General features: G+C 44.3%; 1 protein-coding gene across 1 annotated transcript in view; it reads left to right on the top strand.

Annotated features, from left to right (window-relative positions):
* The window catches only part of LOC106744814, a 206,166-nt gene that overhangs the window by 129,963 nt on the left and 56,108 nt on the right, over positions 1-20,095 (top strand). The gene's annotated exons all lie outside the window — the stretch shown is intronic.

The following is a 20,095-nucleotide window of genomic DNA, read 5'->3' as shown; positions in this document are numbered from 1 at the left end:
ACCCTTTTGGTATTCGTCGCTTTTCGAGGTCGCTTCTAGAGCACGCACGCATCGTACGTGCGTTCACTCGCGAGTGTTCGCGCGAGCGTGAGTCAAGTATCGAGCCGCGCAATCTCGTCTCTGGCCTGGCATTGCTCGAGGGAATACCGCCGAGGTGAGCGGAGTAGACTGCTTGGTGCCAGCAGCCATACGAATCCCTCTTCTCGCTTTGGACCCTGCTCATTCGCAATCGTCTTCCTCTGCATGGGCTCTCCGTCTCTCTCTCTCTCTCCTTCTTTTCCCCTCTATCTTCGTCTTCCTCCGACGTTACGTCGTGATTCTGGGAATTTTCCTAACCCGTTTTCCTCCTTCGTCCCCTCTTCTCCTCTTCCTGCCTCTCCCCTCTTTCTCTTTCGGACTCCTCATCCCCCTCGAAACATTCAAATTTCCCTCGTCCGCTTTTTCTCACGTAACAATCTCTCTCCCGATCTGATTTTTTTCTATTATTACCTTCCGATTCTTGAATATTGACTTTATATTGCCGGATGTTTTTCTAATCGCGTCTCTCTGTACCGGAAAAACATTTCCCCCGTATTATCTTCGCACGTGTCGATGCAGGCGATGCCGGAATACGGAAGATTCCTCTCCTTCTCCTTCCGTCTCGCTGTCTCATCTCGTTCCTACGCCCGGCTGCACGGTTACCTTGGCACGTTCCTCGCGTTCCGCGCGCTTCTCTTCGCGCTTGCATCTCTTTTCCCGGCGGCCCCACTTTTCGTCCCCCACCTGACCCGCTTTAAAGAGGCATCCCTCTTACGTGAGCTTTCGTCTTTCCGCTCATGAGCGTTTTCTTCCTTCGGACGCGTGTGCACTCAGCGCTATCTCCTCGTCTACCCCCCTCCCCCCATCCCCCTCCTCGCGGGCGGAGGTCGAGCAAAGGGCGGCCAAACTCTCGTTTTACGTAATGTCGCCTCGCGATGTAATTACAACGTCGCGCTCCGTGTGCATCGCCCAAGGACACGGCGTTCGAACGATCCGCGAAAGCACCGCTGCTGGTGGCGCGAACTGCACATATATGCACTCTTGGCAAATCGCACTTTCTTTTATCGATAGATAACGTGAATCATGAATAAATAGAGTGGTTCCGCTCGCCTCCGCAATCTCGCGTGCGCAAGAGACGATAATCTTCGCTATGAGAGAACTGAAATAATTATTCCGCCACTGAAATCGATCTCTTCACAGTTTTCAAAGATAAAAGAGTATCTCGACACAGAAATATCACGACGGTGATCTCTCGCTTCAGGATTTCGTCGGAGCGAAATCGAACGAAGATCATGTGAGAAAAATGAGAATGAGAAACCATCGTTGCCACTGCATAGTCCGCATTGCGGCGACAATAAAATTTAGTTGGCACAATCAAATTAGCGAATTATTCGTAGGAACGAAAAAACAGTCTCGTTGTCGGGATCAGAAATACTCGGCTGAATGAATTTGTCCTTAGAACGCGTTAATTTGCCGTTAGAACAAAACTGTGCTTCCCTACGTTTACTAATTTGCTCTTGCGAACGAAACAATTTATAGATTCAGCGAAATAATCTAGCGAATGGCAATGAGTATTCTTAAGAAAACGTTTCGCTGTTTACCTAGTAACTGACAGACCTTATGTTGCACGAAATTTTCCGTGTAAATTATTTTTCTCCGTGTGTAAAAACGCGTCCACTTTCGAACATATTTCCGAATATCGCGCAATAGCGATAAAAATTGTTCGGAGAGGTTTCAATTTCATGCAAGCATTCGTGATAAGGATGTATACGAAATTGCTACTTCCATCCGACCCGAGATCCGACGGGTTCGTTCGTCGGTTTTGTACGAACATGCAAAATACATACGAATGTTTGTGCGTGTCAAGTTAAGCATCGTCGATGGGCAGTGACGCAAAAAGCGAAGCATCGCATTTTCGCGGTGAAAAATACGCAACAGATGGCTGTCAACGAGAGTGTTTACGGAACATTCCTCTGCGAATTCCTGACAGGTGTATAAATATTCTTGTTATTGTTGCCGCGAAGAGACGCCTCTTACGATTTCTCTCTCGGATGTTGTCTATTCGCGAATTAACGATGTCAATACTCTTTTTCCCTCGGCGCGCATATGGCGTCGCTAGTATCGGCATCGGTTATATTCGCATCTCTCTCTCGTTGCTATCTGATGTTTCCAAGCGAGTTTGCGAATCGAGGCGATATATCGCGCCCACGGCAAATAACAGTCGTCGGTATAAGTGTTTGTCTAACATCAGCGTCGCTTTCGCTGCGAGTGTGTTAATAACGCGCAAACACGCCCGTTCCCTGCTGATTTTCTTCCGCTTTTGTGTGAGACTGTTAACGAGTCGACCTGTTATTTATTTTTCGAGTGTAATTGTTACGCAACGCGAAGCGCGTCGAAGCGGGAAGTTGGTTGTATATCCGACGTTTGGGTTACGGATGAAACTATTTCTCTCGGAACGAAGCGCTACCCGCACGGGTTGCGAATTAGCGGTTAAATAACTGCGCTGCTGAGCTTCTTAATCAACGTTCGCTCGTTGAAGAGTATATAAGTTTCGCAAATATATCTATATTAGGGTTGGTATTATCCGACATACTCGAAACCTCGGTACAATTCTGTCGCGAAATGAAGCGGTCTATTAATCGATACTATTAAATTGCCAGCGGAAAAACGCATTTCAAGTAGCGCAAATATTACGGAGAAATTCGATCTCTGATGATGCGCCGAACATTAAAGTGCACTCTACTCGTACAAAGTTCCAGATGAGGATTTTCGATCGCTAGTGCTTCCTTCCATGTGACTATCCGCTCGTGTAATATTATTACACGCTGATTACAGTGCCGTACAATGTCGGCGTGATTATCTGTTCGGCCTTCGCTCGAGCCAACGTGTAATTATATCGTCAGTGTAGGTGACACCGGCTTCCCCACCTCTTTGCGTTCCTTTAAGTGCCCTAGGCGTGAATATCTTAGATGTGGATTACGCGCAAATATAGCGCATAATGCCTATTAATGTTATCTTGTAGAAAACTTACCGAGATTCATTAACAAGAGATTTATTAACGTATTCTATGTCGAGTCGAATGCGTCGTGTGTATGAGCATGTATGCGTATCGATGATGCGCGACGTCCGTATTTATGTAACACGTGGGAATTAGCGGGGCCAATTAGAGTTTAAATGACAGACGTGTATATATGACTAATTATTTAAAAATAGTAGGAGGATGTACGAAGTATATAAGACATTTCGATGTTTTCAGGATCTTACATCTACGGCACAATACGAAATTGTAGAATTTTTATAGAGTAGTGTAGAATATAGTTTGTTCTATTATGCTCTAAGGTAAATCCTGTAAGAGCAACAAATGGTGTAATATGATATAATCATACAGGCAATTGCCGCAGGAGAAAAGGTGAAAAAGAAAAAGCTAAACAGGCATGGAGGTAAGATACAAGTAAAGACAGATTAAGAATAAAAATAATGAGATGAGGATGATAATTAATTAGCAATGTTTTGTATCTGAAGATAATGATTGAAAATGGCTAATTTGAAAGATGATAGTGAGAGTTTTTTAATGGTTGAGGACAATAAATTCCAATTCGTAATGCTTGGAATTAAAATGGCTGGCTATAAATAAATCGAACAATTCTGTTGGAAACCTCAGCGTTTCGTCGAATAAATTATACTTAAAAATGGAACGATTTTTCAAATATATTGTGCTCTGCGTGATACATATTTTGTCGACGCGCGTGAATTTCCTGCAATAATTCGAGCAACAAAAATACAGTCGAATCTAGCTGTGAAAATAAGGATAACGTTAAAGTATCGATCTCGTTGGGAGATTAAAAGATGCAATAATATCAGCAATACTAATCCATTAGATGCGGCAGAGATCGTCGAAAAGGTAATATAGGAATGTGACCTGCGAGTCTGGCGTTTTTATCTGAAATCGTTGCTTATCGAGAATGGATAATCGGGAAATAACGTGTCCAGATAGTTGTGTATCGATTCAATCTACTAATGGTCTAGACGTCTAGACGTCGGTAACTTGAGCCATAAGTTCACAGTTGCTTTTTTTTCTTTCTCGTCCGTGAAGCTTTCCGCGAGGCGTCCTGCGCTTCACCTGTATTCCCGGACTTGCTTTTATCTAATAATGCCGCGCGGTGCGAGCGACTCCTATCTTTCCGCGAGTCGTTGCAGCATCTCGTAAAATGCACGTCAATATACATTGGATTTCGCGTATCTGATCTCTCAATTTTTCATTCCCCGCTTCCCGGGGACACGATTTCCGTCTTCGTTTGCGCCGCCGACTGTTTCATTTGTCCGCTGCGCGCGTTCTACACTCGCGCGTCGGAAAGTAATAAACGTTTATCAGATTGCCCGTCGTCGTCTTTGAAAGTTAGGTAAACTCCGGTAATACCGTTTCCACGGGGCGATTGTTACTCGAGATCCCGCGGGGAGTAACAAACGGTTATCGAACTTTTGTCGTCTTTAAGAATTAGATAAACCCCAGCTAATATCTCTGTTTTCGCGCGGCGGGAACTCGTCGCCTTCCCGCAAAAAGTATCACGAATGTTTGTCGAATCGCCGAGAGCGCGGAGACGTGAAAAATTCGATAAAGCGCGTCGGCGCGCGCACAATGGCGCGATTCCGTCTCACAATAAGAGGTAAATATCTCGTCGTGATATCTGATACGCCGGCGATATCAATCGGCGAGCCGGTGCGCTTCCCGTCCCGTCGGCCGGTCGGATCTATCGTAGATTCGCCGCAGCGATTCGCTCGTCTCGAAATAATCCGTGTGATGTTCCGCCTCGGTGGTGTGCAAATGCGAATTATGTAAATCGGCACCGGCGATTTGACGGAAAATTAACGAATTCCGCAACCAAATTCCCGTTTACGGCCGCGCGTTATGCCTCGCGAAGCAAAGGGAACCGCCATCGCATTAGCTCGTCCTTATCTCCCGTTTTTCTCTTTTTCCCTTTTTTTCCCCGTTTTACGTCAGAGCATAATCGTTGATGCGTAACGACACGGGCGTGCGAACGGGAGTAGGAAGGGGATTCTAATTAGCTACTGTTAATCACACCCTCGCCACGTCCGCGCTCGGACTGGATTTCAAGTAACCTTGTCGCTTTTATCCGCCGTCCGCACGAGTGCGAACCCATGACTAATTAAATGACAGCTGGAGGGCGCGCCCACCTCCTCGACTCCTCCGCACTACGTCGTTTCCCCAGCGGCGAAATCGGGATTCACCGTGGAAAAGTCGCGGATTGACTTTTGTGTCTTGTTTACGACGCGTTATATCGATTTACGTACGGAATCAATCGCCGTTTGTCGTTTTCAATACACGCGCGATAGAATACGCCAAACACACCGCGGGCTATCTCGTACGAACGTTTCAGCAGGAGTTGCGGCAATCGACGATCGCCGCACACCCGACGTCATGTGTGAGCCAATCTATCTTAAATGGTATAATTATGAATTTTCCGGTTGATCGGATATTTAATTCTATTAAGTGTTAAACGTGGGATTTTTAGCAGCAGCTTAGTATCATATAATAAGAAACCAGTTTGGTTACGTCAATTGAAAAACGGGCGATCAAACGTGATTTGGTTGAAGAAAGCGAAATTTCCAGTGAAAATTGCTGTCCGTCGTGTTGCCAGGTGGCCGCCGTTTTTAAAGGGAAACGAGTAAAAATAAAATATTGATAGTTTCGAACTATTGATATATAGGTGTAATAACTGACAGAAAATGATATTTTTGTTTTAATGATCGAGCTACCTGCGTCGTGTTATTTGAGATGGCTTGACTCATATGCTGTATTATTTCCTACGCTGAAAAAAGAGTTCGGTAACGATTACCAACCATTTAGTTAAATAGTTACAAGTACTAACCAGGCAACTAAATAATTCGGTTACTGTGTACAAATTATTTAGTTGAAACTACTTCACTAAATATGTTTGGTCATTCTTACCAAACTCTGTTTTCAGTATAGACAGAGAGTCACACGATTTTCAATCTTACACATAATGCGTAAGGTTGAAAATTTCGTTGTAACATTATTATAATGGCTCCAATTATAATAGTTTTAACTTTTTATATGAAAGACCAAAAATTACGTAAATTACGTACACAGAGTAAAGAAGTGCTAGATTCAAGTATATAATTACTCCGATATTCCTTAGCAAATTTTTACTTGGATCAAATGAATATTTTACTTGGATCATTTACTTGAAAAGTATTTTACTTTGATTAAGTAATCTTTACTTGTATCAAAGTAAAACTTTGCTAAAGAATATTGGAACAGTTATTTATTTGAATTTATTACCTTTGTTCTGTGTAAAAAGTTTCAATCTAGGAAATGGTACGGCATACTTTACGCTGACCGTTTCAAGACTTTGTTCCAGACTTGAACATAGTTTGCCGATAAAAACCATATCGCGTAAATCACTCGGACGATCGTCTCCCGACGTTAGAACCAATCCGTTCGACAATGAAAGCCGTAAATCGACACAGACCGAGAGCAGGAAGTGCCGCGGTGTTACGGTAAAATTAATCGACTTGACACTTCCGCTATTAACGAGGGGACCTTCACACGGCCCACCGATGTGTAACAGCCGTGCGAATGAAACGAAAATTCAACCCGGACTGTTAATTATTTTTTTGTTTGGTCCGCATACGCGCACGGACAGCGCGTATTCACGGGGGAAAGCCGATGGATCGTGCGACGGCCGGACGTTGCGTCGTGTATTTTTTTTTATCCTTCAGTAGCTCGCGATAGCGATGATTCATCGGCGAAGTCGATCCTCTCTTCGTCTCGCAGCATTCGCGGCGGCGAAAACAGGAAGCGTCGCGAACCCGATTAATGCAAGCCGGCGTCTTGGAAAATCGCCCGAACTTCTCCGTCGTTAAACGGAGAAATATTATTTTTCTGCACGCGCCCCTCGCGATCCGCGAACGCCAACTTCAACGATTCGCTTGAGTTTTAATTGAGACTTTTTAATTAAGTTTTACTAAAAGTTTATTATTGAAAAGAACTATGTTTGGCAGAACACACACGCACATAATTTTCCTTCACGTGATTATTTGCAAGCCGGTAAATGTAGTTTGTCGAAGCCGTCGAGACGTTTTCAGGAGAATGAAAATTAAAGAATTATTGATAAAATGAAATTGATAAAAGTGAAATTAAAATCTTAGCTTCCCGCAGGAGCGTATCTTGAAAATTCGAATAGCTTGAAAGGGAATACTTGAACTGTTTTGCCCTTCGCGCATAAAGGAAGTCTCTGGAATTTTCCAGAAGAAAAAGAAACGAACCTGGCTATTGCTGCTTCGAGAACATTCAGCAGGTTCACACAGTGCTCCGGCACGTTAGACAGCGGCGAATCCGAGATCGCAAAATATCCGTCAATTATTTATCTAACTTTTTCATGCAGCTGCGACACACTTGCCGTACCTTAAGCGTCCGAAGATATCGAAGGTGACCGAATACTAATGCAACGTGTTATTTACTGTCTTTTTATGGGATTCTTTTTCTCACAAGTATCTGGCGCTCGTAGTAATTACCATATTTATGCGAATCGAGTAATTTGAGAGAGCTAAAATAGAAGATATGAAGTAAAAATGTTGATTATTATATAAGTTTTCGTAAATGTATAAGGATTTATGTTCAATAAATCATCGCCGTGTTTCTTTTTAACTTATACACACGCATGCGATGTGCGGCGCGCTTCTTGTATATCTTTATTAATAACACATTTTTTTTTCCTTCATTACGTAACATTTGTTCACACTTCGTCAAGATTTTAGCCACGATCGTGCATCTCCCCTTACATAATTCCCTGAATTGATGGCATAAGGCGATCGTCGAGTGATAATTAGTTGCAACTAATCGCGTTACGTTATCAGGCCATCGGAGTTCGCGCGCATAAAGCGCCTCAGACGGAACTTTTCCGCGTATATTTTCTCGCGATCGCTCTCGATCGATCGCGGAAACCGCGACGGTGCGATTTCTAAAAGTGTATTTGCGGCCGTGAACGAGATCGCCCGTTAATTTCATCGCGCTTTCCGTCGATTGGCCGACTCGAGCTTAGCTACCGGGTCGCGGCTACCAGACCGGTTTTGCCGAGTGACTTCATCACGCCGCTCATAATTGGGCCTCATGGCTGCTACCGGTCGAGCTTCACAGAGGCTCTTTGTTCCATGTGAGTGCAGCCGGTGCATGCGCACGCATTGCGCCGAGCATCGCGCGATTCTCCGTTTAATTAGCGTTCTAGTTTACCGTCCGCTGTGCGCTGATTTAACGAGTCGCACGTACGCCCGTTTAACGTAAATCATTATTTCGATATTAATTTAATGCGCGAGTTCTCTTCTCTCCGTTCCTTTGATAGAGACGCCCCGTTTCGTTGATACATTGACGACGGGTGAAAATTCGCGGGAAATTCTGCTCATATTTTGCATACGTATTTGAAAAACGAGAAAACGTCCCCTGTCGCCGACGATATATTTGTTTAAAAACGAGATTTGTTTCTTCCTGCATTTACCAATGCGTTTCCAAGTAGAAATATATCCAGTTGACCCGAGTCAAAAGTTAGCTAATACAGGCTGGATTAAATTTTCCAGCTTGTTATTAATTCGTTGTTGACTGATCACTCACAAAAATTTAAAGTCGGTTTTATGATCTAACAGTTGTCTAGCCATTGTATATCAAATATGGCAGAGTAAATAGGGCGCTGTCTCCTAAAATATATAATCTAGCTACCATATGTAAAAACGAAGTAGCAAATTAAAATTGAGGGTATGTTATTCCATAAAAATCTTAAAGAAAGCGGAAGTAAGCGTTACATTGCTACCTGGCAATTAGTTGTGATTTTTCATCTCGAAACTGCACACCGAGAGAAAAATATTTGGTATTTATGACTATAATTATCGTAACAAAAAATTATAGCCATGAAAAGTAATTTTCTAGCAAATGTTATTAGTGATAACAATCTTGTATGCGCGTCGTTATTATCATTTTTATGGTTGAAACTATAAAAAAAGTTTATGGTCGGCACCGAAAATAACTGTAATTTCTCTTCGTGCAATTCCTTTTATTTAGTCATCAGCTGACTTGTTTATCTAATCATTAGGAGAAGTGAGCGTTACATTACTGGCAAGTACCGACGTTACACATAAATTTACTACCTCGAGGCTAAACGTCTACGGAGGTTCAATTTCTACTAGAGTTAATTATCATTCGTGAAATCACGACGAATGAGAACAACGACGACGACGACGAATGTCCTCATTAACTCAATTTCGATCGTCGTTATTTCCCGTCGTCGCTCTCTTTCTTTCTTTTTCTATTTTATTTCGTTTCTTCGCTCACTCGTCCATCCGTGTATCCGGAATAGCGGTTACATTATCGTAATGGGCACTAAGTATATTCGCTCGTCCGTATAAAAACGTTTCGAGCTAGGTTGCACGTAAATTTGCATGAACGCATGAGCATATCGCGTAAACGTCTCGTGAAACTCACGGTAGTGGTGTGTCGCCTCTCTCGAACGCGTCGGCTGCATCGCTCTCAGAGCCCGGAGTTTCGTCCGGACGATCTGGTATCCGCTACTCGAAGGAGATACGCGATTTCCGGATGTCTCCCCTGTATTTCACCGAGACTCAACGTTCATTCATCGGTGCACCTTACCGAGACGATTCCCGGCGATTTCGTGCATTTCGAAATCTCGAGAAACAGCAGCGTGTTGAGACGGAGCACGTCGGACGATGTCCCATTGGGCGAAAGGGATGTTGGAGGATGCGGTGAGAAATGGCGGGGCAACGGGTGACTGAGAGAGAAGCCGGTCAGCTTGATAATTATGATTTTCTCGAGGCCGTGCGGATTGTAGCTGCAGCCCGAGGCGGAATTCTGCGCTTCCGACGTTTCACGGCGCGCGTTTCTCCGCCGTTAGGAGTCATTCTCTCGCGCGGTGATTCGGCATCCGATTGTATCTCGGTTCATATCCTTAGACAGTTGAACGGTAGTACGCTTTCTATCTCTCGAGGAAAATATTGCTCGGAAGAGGATTCCTCTTAAAGAAAGCGTTACGTGCTTTGATATTCAATTTGTTCCCGTCTATTTCAACGTCAACGATTAAAGCGGGATCTTGGGAAACAAATAACGAAAAGAAGAAAACTCGATTTCGTCGATCAAATCGTTTATTTCTTGCCAAAGTTATTCGGAATTAAAGGCACGTAGGAGAAAGAGGTGTAAGACTTAAGGTTTGATTTTTCTTCATTTTCGTAGTGACGTGAAAATAATGGTCAATTTTCTTTCGGAACGATTAGTCTTGTCTGTCACTTATAGAAATTGAAAAATTTATAAATAAATTAGAATTTTGTTTAATTAAAAATTTTTTTTGAGACCGTGCCAGTTTCGTCTTTTTGCTCTTATATATGAAGTGAAGTAACGGAGATTAAAAATAAATTTTTTATGCATATAAAAAATATAATTTTTACATACTTTTCATATTATTTTATTATTATTAATGTCTGTGTAGCACAATAAAATACAAATAAAATAAAATGTAAGTAAAAATATTATATGAGCCAAAAATGTGATTTGCGACGATGTAACTTGTAGAAAATAAAATCTAGGCAAGAGGCTAAAATAAAAACAATTATTTATAATTCATTACGAAGAAGTACCACAAAACCACACGATCCAAATTATACTTCACATTATATTATCTACTATTGCTGACAGATTGAAGTCAAACTACGACATATTATTGATTATTATTAAAAGCCGACTTATTATTTATTATTAGCTTAGAAAAATTAGTAAATCTTACTCATTTCGTCATCTTATTTTCCTTTTCTCTATTATTTGCCGTAAGTTTATCGCACGGGGGAGATTTAATTCGCGCGCTGTTATCGCTGATACCGGGCCCACTGAATCACACAGCTCCTGAGAACAAAGGGACTTTCGAGGGTGTCTCAGTCCGGGCGGTTGGGTCGTTATCGGGCTTTTAGTCGGAAAAGTGCTACAATTACCGGAGTAATCTATCTGCACTGGCTGTACGCTCTATTTGAGACGGCTGACGAAACGCACTTCCGCGTTGCATCAGACTACCGATAAAGCGAGCTTGTTGTTTACCGATCGCCGACAATGATTTCACGCACTCCGTTTGATTCTGTCTCCTCCACCACCGCCGCCTCCTCCTTTCTCTCTCCTTTTCGCCTTTCCGCGCAGAATCAGATGTCGCATGACGACGAAACCTTGATACCTCCATACTTAACCGGTTCGAAATATTATATATAAATTATTTATAATTATATGTAACTCACAACACCACGTTCGTTGATTAAATCCCGACTATTATAGCGTCACATTGTCTGAATACCGGATTAGACATGCTTCTCTATCCTGAGATCATCCGAGGTTCAGGAGTGGAACAGTCCCTGAAACTTACGTTTGGTGTTAGTGATCTATCATAACCCGGGACATTCATACTTTCACGATGAGAATCCCAACACAGTAGTTGCTTTCGAACGACTGCCTACATAAATTCTCGAAAGTGAGTCACAAGGAAGTTTCGAAAAGACGAAGAAAATTCAGCTCCCCACTTTTTCTCGAGGTGAACTTTATTTCACCATATTTTTGCTTTTAACTCTGATTTCTAGATTTAGCCACGGCGGTATCCAGAATGAAATGTTTGAGAGCCGCCGATCGATCGAAATTTCCACTCGGGTGGAATTTTTGTCGAGGATAAATAGAGCATCGCGTGGGTCGGGGGAAGTCAGAGATGTCCGGCGTCATGCCGTAAATGCTCATTCACTGTTTCGACCGAGAGAATACTCGAAGGGAATCGGGGACCAGGCGCGTCTGTGGTTAACTGCCCTTAATCGTGGTCGTTTGGATAATTAGAGGGCTCGGAGGAAAACGACGGACTCGGTCGAGCGCACGGAGAGCCAACTTGATTCGACCGAAAATACCGGAGATGCATCCTAGTGTCGTTTGCGCTTCGAGAACGGCGCGCGAAATTATTCGCGTTTGCGGTAAACCCGTTTGCTTCATTACAGAATATTGCCTGCATACTCCGAATACCGTTAACTTCGCGTCTACGTTAAAGGACTTCAGAACTGAACGCTTCTATTTCAGCTGTATCGAATGCCCCGAATCTACCGGAACATTTTTTTACCTGCAGAATCTTTGGTCGTTTCGAGACGAACCTTCCCTGAAAATTTGCCGAGGAATGCATGAAATAAGTAGTCACGAAGAACGGCTCCGTTCACGAGGAATTCTCCAACAAAGAAAGCTTGAGACACACGCATCGTCTTCAATCTGAGAAAAATATCAGCGAATCTTGAAAACGTCTGATATTATTAGGGTGGAAAAGGAGATAAGATGGCGAAGTTGGTAAGATGACTTATTTGCCTCGGCAATTGCAACGGTTTCAGCTACTCGGAAAAAGAAACAAATTGATCATTATTTATACGTCGCTGATGAAATCGGCAAACTTTAACGTCGTTATCTCACCTCCTCTCTCCTATATCGTACGTAATCTCTCGGAGCGCATATTAAGTTCACGATCCTTCTCGGAATAATAACCGATCATTGATCACAGCGCTTTCATCGCGCCGCAGTTGTTCTCTCATACATGATTGCAGCGCGGCGATGCGGTTGACGCGTCTACACGGCTTGGATGTCATCCGCCTGTAAATAACCTCGCCCCCTTCGCCGATTTTCCTTGCGTGTCGCCCTGCCGGCCGTATAACATGTGCTAGTCACGATCCCGGGTTTTCTCGGCAGGGCCGTAAGCGCCCTTTATGTTTCGTACGAGGAGCAGCACTACTACCGTGCTTAACGCGATCTCGAACGCGCACAAAGAAACGGAAACGAAGGGTGGTTGTGCGCTCGCTCATGCGAGTGCATGTAAGTGTATTGCACACAAACGCGTTGAATTTACTTTTTCCTCTCTCGCAGCGTCGCGATGGAAATCGCGATGGTTTTTACGTCGACTCGTTCGTTCGGCCTAATGTCGAAACGATCGCGACGATGGGAGCGTCCCCTCGCTCCCGTTACTTCGCACGGTGATACACTCGCGCGATCGCAATATCCTCGAGTTTCCGCGGCTCGAATTGATATGGGCAGACATGAGGATCTCTCTCTCTCTCTCTCTCTCTATCGTCGACGACAGGGTAGTCGTTTATTTCGATATCTCTGCCTGAGCTCCGAACGGCCATACGGGATTGTGTCATTCGATGCTGCCATCTTTCTAATTACGGTCACCTGGACACTAGACCAGTATACATACGCGTAATAATAAACGAAATATGTAAGTTTTCAATATTCATTCGTTCCAATGTTGTAAATCTGTAGTTTATATCGTGTGTGTCAGAGATTTGTAATACTGGCAATGAATATCTCGTAACTCGCAGCCGTTTAATGATTATCGCTCTCGATTGGTATATTCTCTTGGATTTATCAAGAATCTAAAAGAATACTCCGGTCCCAGATATATACCGTAATTCCATCGTCACAATTCAATAGTCACAATAATTACTAAACGCTTATTGAGCTACTTCTGCTGAACGTAGCCACTTTTTAGCGCCGTCAAGAAGATAAATTTTCTTACAAGTTTGTCATATAGGGAAATTTATTTCCCAATTTTCGAATTCCGAAAACCGAACAAAATCGGGTAAAAACGAATTGTCCGAGTGAAAATTGGACGAGTGGCAGCGCTGGTGTCATTTTGTGAGCGGAGAAACAATAAATTACAATAATAGATACGTGCGCGTTGCTATTTGTCATCAGCCACGGCTGACTTATATGTCGAGATAAGACGGAATCGGATCAACAACAAAGAATCAGCATCCGAGAATACTCGCTTCTTATCTCCGGCGAGCCGAACAAAGGTGACAATATTCTCTCGAATGTCTCCCCGTGTCTTGGCAGACGGGAAGATCGATGATTGTTCGTTCTGAAATTAATCGAAGACTCAACGTGAAAAAAAGAGACGTAGCGCGTTCTATGAACGATTTTCACGTCATGAAAACATTTTCTCGGTCCTCGCGTGAGACTGTCCGTCCGTAAACACACTCGCGCGACTCGATTAACAAGAATAATCGAGGGATCTGTTGGAACAATGAGACTTATTTATCACGCGGCTGTCGTCGACCGGGAGAAGTTATGGGATCCTGTTTACATTCGGAAGCGTAACAGACCGTAAGACAGGACGACCGGTTCCCTCGTTTCTACGCGCCGTAAAGAAAGGAAGAAAGAAAGACGAGAAGAGGAGCGCGCGAAGCAGTCCGATTAAATTCCTCTTCGAGGTTAGGCTGTCGAGGTGTTATTACCAGCGCGGAGGTACGCAATTTTGGAGGTACGCGATCCCTCCTCGGCACCCTTTATTACACCGTTGACACATGAGCGACTATCACGCGCGCGCGCACACACCCTTCTTCCCTTCGCCTTCGTGAAGGTACTTGACTTCGTCCTTGGTGACGAAGGAACGTTCCGAGATTTTACCTAACCGGTCCCTCGACTGATTCCCCTTCTTCCTCCCCTCCATCCCTCCTCTGACCCACTCCGGTCTCTCTCTCTCTCTCTTTCTTCCTCTTTCTCTTTTTCTCGTATCGCAGGTACTGCGATCTGTCCGGGAAATAAATTTGTCCCTGTCGCTCGAGTCCCACGATGATTTCTTGAGTGGATAATACTGTACGGGGTTTATCGCCGCGTCGGGAAACGTTATAGTTCTGCTCGCGAACTTTTCCAGCAAGTCCCATTTTATGGGTCCGCACGATAGCGGGAGATGTTATTCGAATAACTGAACAGTCACACGTCATTTTTATGTGAATCGTTCCGGAGCTGTAGCTTCGGACGGAGATATCGTTCTTCCGCGTGCGCTCGGAATTGAATCCCCCCTTAAAATTCGATGGTGTTTGTTCGCAGTAGATCCTTTATTTGCCACGCCGGACATTCCTGCGTCCAACGGTGACCATCCCTTTTGCATACAGTATGGAAAAAAGGATTCTTCTTTTTTTCGCTTGAGAATGCTTTCCTCTCATTTCGACGTTGAATAAAGCGAGAGAGACGCATGATTTAATATCAATATCATTCTTCACTTTACTCAGTGGCTGCGGATAAGTCCACGACGCTTCGCATAGTCTTACCCGAACAAGACTGGGAATAAATTCCCGTCGCCGAATCGGAGCAGAATAATTTCTCTGCGACTTTATCGCCGCTTTTTAGACCGAATCTATAATTCAGGGTGGCAAACAATCCTCGCGATCCCGTATCAGATATTTATGCGTAAAGGCAACGTATAGAATCGACGTATGCTACACATATATGTATATACGTGTACATATATGTTACATACATATGCATATAGTTATATATACATATAGTATATCCCCGGAGATTTTCGGATGTAGGTTTTATAGCCCAACGGAATATAGTACGAGACCCGATTTAATTTCGTCGAGATGCCCTCGGCTCCGATCCGACTAATTTATCGCGATATAAAATTCGTCCGTATACGCGTGCGCGCTCGCTCACGGCTGCGAGATCGCGATAGATCATTGATCGCGCCGAGGGGGACGCACCCGGCACGAGGGGAGAGAAGAATACATTGTTGATATAACTCCGGTTTTATGTTCCAACAACCAACCACCAGCGTTCCGCTCCCTTTTCGGCTGCCGCGTTCACGCTTCCTCGGAAAAGACACACGACGCGTATCCGACTTTTCCCCAGCCGACCAGCGCACACTGACGCGTCTGCTCGGGTGAGTTTGCCTTAATTTATCGGCGCATAAAACTCGGCGAGCGCGCAGTTACGAGCCGCCGTTGATCCGCCGATGATGCCCGTGTGCTCCGGAAGCGACGCGCGCGCACGAGGGGAGAAAAATACGACGATTAGGATGCGATACACAGTGCTCTTTGTCGCGAATCGCTCGCCATTGTCGATTTGATCGTCTACAGATTAGACGGCTGTTATATCAGCGGCGCCGTCGAGGCTCGCTTCTCTTCTTTACAACTTCGAATTCTTGGACGATATTAGCTTGGAACCCCTCCTGCGCGAATTTTATATATATATATATATGGCTATCGTATTTTTAAATTTCTCTCTATATCTCGAGAATTAGGAAATTTTTGCCACTCAGGACGAGTCTGTTGAGCCGCAACTGATTGGGAAAGGAGGATCTTGCTCTTCATTTCGCCTCATAATTTATTCCACCGAAATCCCCTGATAATTAATATCGAATAGTTATCCGAAATTGGCGTTAAAACGAGAGAAAAACGCTACATTTCTCAGCTTGCGCCCCCGTAGCTGTCGTTAAAAGGACTATTCGCCGGTTACTGGGATGTTACCGTGGAGAAACAGGCAATTGTCTTTTTGTAAATTACACTTTTATCCTCGAGGAAATTAACGCAATTATTCGTCGTCGCGCTCTCGCCGGCTATCAGACGGCCTTTGGACGCGCGAATAAACGCCTAGGAAATTGCACGCGAATCGAGTGCGCACCGCTACAGAATGTAGCGTGTCTATAGTGCATGTACACACGGGTACGTACATACATACATACATAATCCCTGGCGTGCTAATTCGAGCGGACTGGCATAATTACGGCGCACGAACAACAGAAAACTCGTCGTGGATCTCGAGGCGCGCCCCGTCTCCCGGCGCACTCCCGGAGGCGGAGGGCGCAAGTTTTCTCGTTAACCAGCCTTTTGCGCGAACGGCAGGGACGGTATTGTCGGACGTAGGAAGAAAACGGTACGAGTGAAATTTCTGGGACCACGGGCGGAGAGTTTCGCCGGGGCGCGGAGCGCGGAAAATAAAGCCCGGAAAACTTGACAACGCAAACTCCTCCGCTAACTCATCCTCCGCCTCCTATTCCTCCTTCTTCTTCTCTCTTTCGCTCTCGGTATCTCTCGTCCCTCTCTCTCTTTCTCTCAAGTCTGTTTACGGACTCACGAGGCGCTTGTTTGCGCCGAATTGCGCGAGCGGAAACCTCGAAGCGACGTGCAGATAACTCGGGGCGTTCGTTAATCGAGTTGCAAGGTGCGGCGGGAGGTAGAACGGCCGGGTATGCTTCTCTCTTTTTCCCGTACGCGGGGTGTCCCGCGACTTCGTGTCGGGACTTCAGGATCCGATTCCCGCGGCGGTTCCTGGAGGTAAACGTGTTATGTGAACGTGGCTCGGAGTAATTACGGAGTTACGTAATGCTCGGTAGATTCTCTCCGACCGAAGGCACCATTGTACGTCCGACTTTATAAATCGATGTAAACGCGCGGCTGATAAGAGACTCGTATATTCTCGTCGGCCGTTTAGCGCTAATTGTGCGCATGCTGAGTTTTGTTTGTCTGCCATTAAGATCGCGTTCAATAACAACGTGATGTGAGAATCAGGCCCGTATATTTATTGCTGAACGCGCGGGACTTTATCAGTCTATGCTTATGCGTGTTTGTGTAAGGATCGCTTATTAGATTTATCTTATATCGTCCATATATACGTGGAAAAAATATTAGTTTTTAATCAATGATAGATATTCTCATATATAAGCGAGAATAATGTGATCTTTTAAGAAGATTCTACCCTTGATTTGATTGAATTTGTGTTGATGCAAGTATTACTTGTATTTCAAGACGAATTTGCAATTCACCTCGCAAATATATATATATATATAGTCGCTTTGTTTTTTCTCATTCAAATATCTCTTGGCGAGGGCGGGAATAAAACTTCAGATACCGAATACCGAAGTTATAATATTGAATCGTGGGTCACCCTATATTTCGAGCAAAGTGTAGCCCGACGGATTTGCGTCACCCTGGCTTGGCTGACGACCAAATGGCCTCTTATCGTGTTTTCTACATAATTTCGGGACGAGCATATATTATTTTTCTCTTTTTTGCGTGATGCTTATTTGACTTCTTGGATTATTACAACATGTTGCAGCAGACACGTGTTTTTTCAGATTGACCGTCGATTACGAAATTTGTCAAATAATTACACTATGTACGAGAGAGTTATCTCCCTATAGATCATCTCCGATTTACACAACGACCGTTCTTCTCGAAGAGCAATATGATTTTACCCTGGCAAAAATATTTCGCTAAATCACACTCGAGAGATTTAAATAGCGAAAGTTGATCTCGGGAGAAATTTTCAATAGAATAGAATTCGTCCGGGAAGAAATGTCACTTAAGTCATTGCCTCGTTAAAATATTTAATATCGACGAATGATATTTCGACGGTAGGAAAGTTCAAATTAAACTTCAGTTTAAAACCGCGAAACACATCGTCCCCTGCTTATCAGGCGCGAATGTATCATCAAGTATTCCGTATAATGAAAAGCCACGGTCTGCTCTTATTTCATGAGAACAGCGGGAGAGTAATATATTCGTTAGAATTCTGGAGGTATATCAGATAATTAAAAGCGGAATTTACCTTGCTTACGCAAGAAGAACGATCGGTCGTAGATTCGCGCGGAGTTTGCACAGTTGCATCCGAAAGTAACACCGTGCAGGCAGCTGCACGGTGACTTCCCTCCGCCTTCGCGGTCGTTTGCGAATTATGTTATCAGGTGTTACAACAATGTTGCGGCTCATTATCACCGCCGATGTGCAGCTATTAAGCGGATGCGGTAGCGATACGTTCGTAAACAGATTATAGATATCCGCGATGTGTCGCCGTGTGTACTTGCAACGCCGCGGCGACACGTTATGCAAGAAGTTACTCAAGCATACGGTGTCGGCCGTTGAAAAAGTAATCTCCGATCGTGCATTCCGTCTATCAGGACTTGTAATCAAGACCTCGACAGCGTCAATATTTTTTCGACCGTTTCTTCCCGACGGAAATTTTTTTTACCGTTTCTTCGCTCGCAACGGTGATCTTGAAATTCTTCCCTGCCGCCGTTCGTAAACATCGTGACTAAGCTTCTGCATTTGGAATTCTGGTAACATTATGCGATAAAACGGACCGTCGTTAAGTGAGAATCAGAGTAATGTTATCGTTAGCGAGGAGAAAAAAGTATAAATTGCAAAGATTCCGCATGTTAAATGGCGATTTATATCATCTCCCTTCGTTGTCGTAAATTCTCGCGGCTCCGAAGGCGTCAGGACTCCTTCATTTCTTCTTGCTTTGTCCCGATTTAATTCTGTCTCGGTCTAGTTTTTTTTTTTTTTTCATGTGGACTCTGTGACATTTCAGCGAACGAATTTCATAATTTCGAGAAACGCTTTTACGAGCCGTGCGTACCAGGAACGATCGGACGAGACGTTGGTCGGAACGATAACGCTTTTTGTTAGCGAGATCAGTAAGAGGCACGTGTATTTTTGCGGTCTATTCTCGACTTCTGTCGTCAATAGAGATACGGCGATAATAGCGGTGCGCGCTCGGCGAGATAATGCCGGACGTTTTCGTAAAACGCGAGCGAGTTGCGCGCGCGCCGAGTTAACACGGATATCTCCGCGGGGGCTTTATCAGGTCGTTGCGCGCATTGTTATTGCAAAAATCGGCCGGAGAAAATCGGATCGGCTGGATCGTATCTCTCAGCCGCACGGTGATGCTCGCGATGCCGCGAAATTACGTTGTACCGTTACCAGCGCGCCAGCATTACTCCGTGCTCCGGCGCTGCATCTCTGTTGCGCCGCTTTTTCAACTTCACAGCAAGCTATTCGAATCATCGTGCATTCGAAACGACCGGATCGTCACTTCTGTCACACCGATCCCTGCTCTCGATGAGTGTGATTCGCGAAACCGCATGGAGAAAAAAGTTCGGTCGAATTGACGTGGACGATGAATGAACCAAACGCGTTTTGGTTGAAGGAAAACGGAATTTTCAGTTCTTACGAACCAAATTCGGTCCTCACGATCAGAAATTCTGTTTCCTTCGGTTGAGATGCGTCTGATTCGTTCATCTTTAAAATTATAAACTTCAAAATTATACATTATTTTCTCTCGTCGATGAATCATTGCGACATACACGCATTATATATAACACGTGCTATGTGATATGACGCTTTGTGAACGTCAAATTATACGATTGCGGTCTCACGATGATATCGAAGGACGTCCACAGGCCAACATCTCACGCACTCG

This window comes from Dinoponera quadriceps, unplaced genomic scaffold (assembly GCF_001313825.1).
Source record: "Dinoponera quadriceps isolate SergipeBrazil2010 unplaced genomic scaffold, ASM131382v1 scaffold1308, whole genome shotgun sequence".
Classification (NCBI taxonomy): Eukaryota; Metazoa; Arthropoda; class Insecta; order Hymenoptera; family Formicidae; genus Dinoponera; species Dinoponera quadriceps.
The sequence above is the reverse complement of the archived record's forward strand: the minus strand, read 5'-3'. Positions and strand labels throughout refer to the sequence as shown.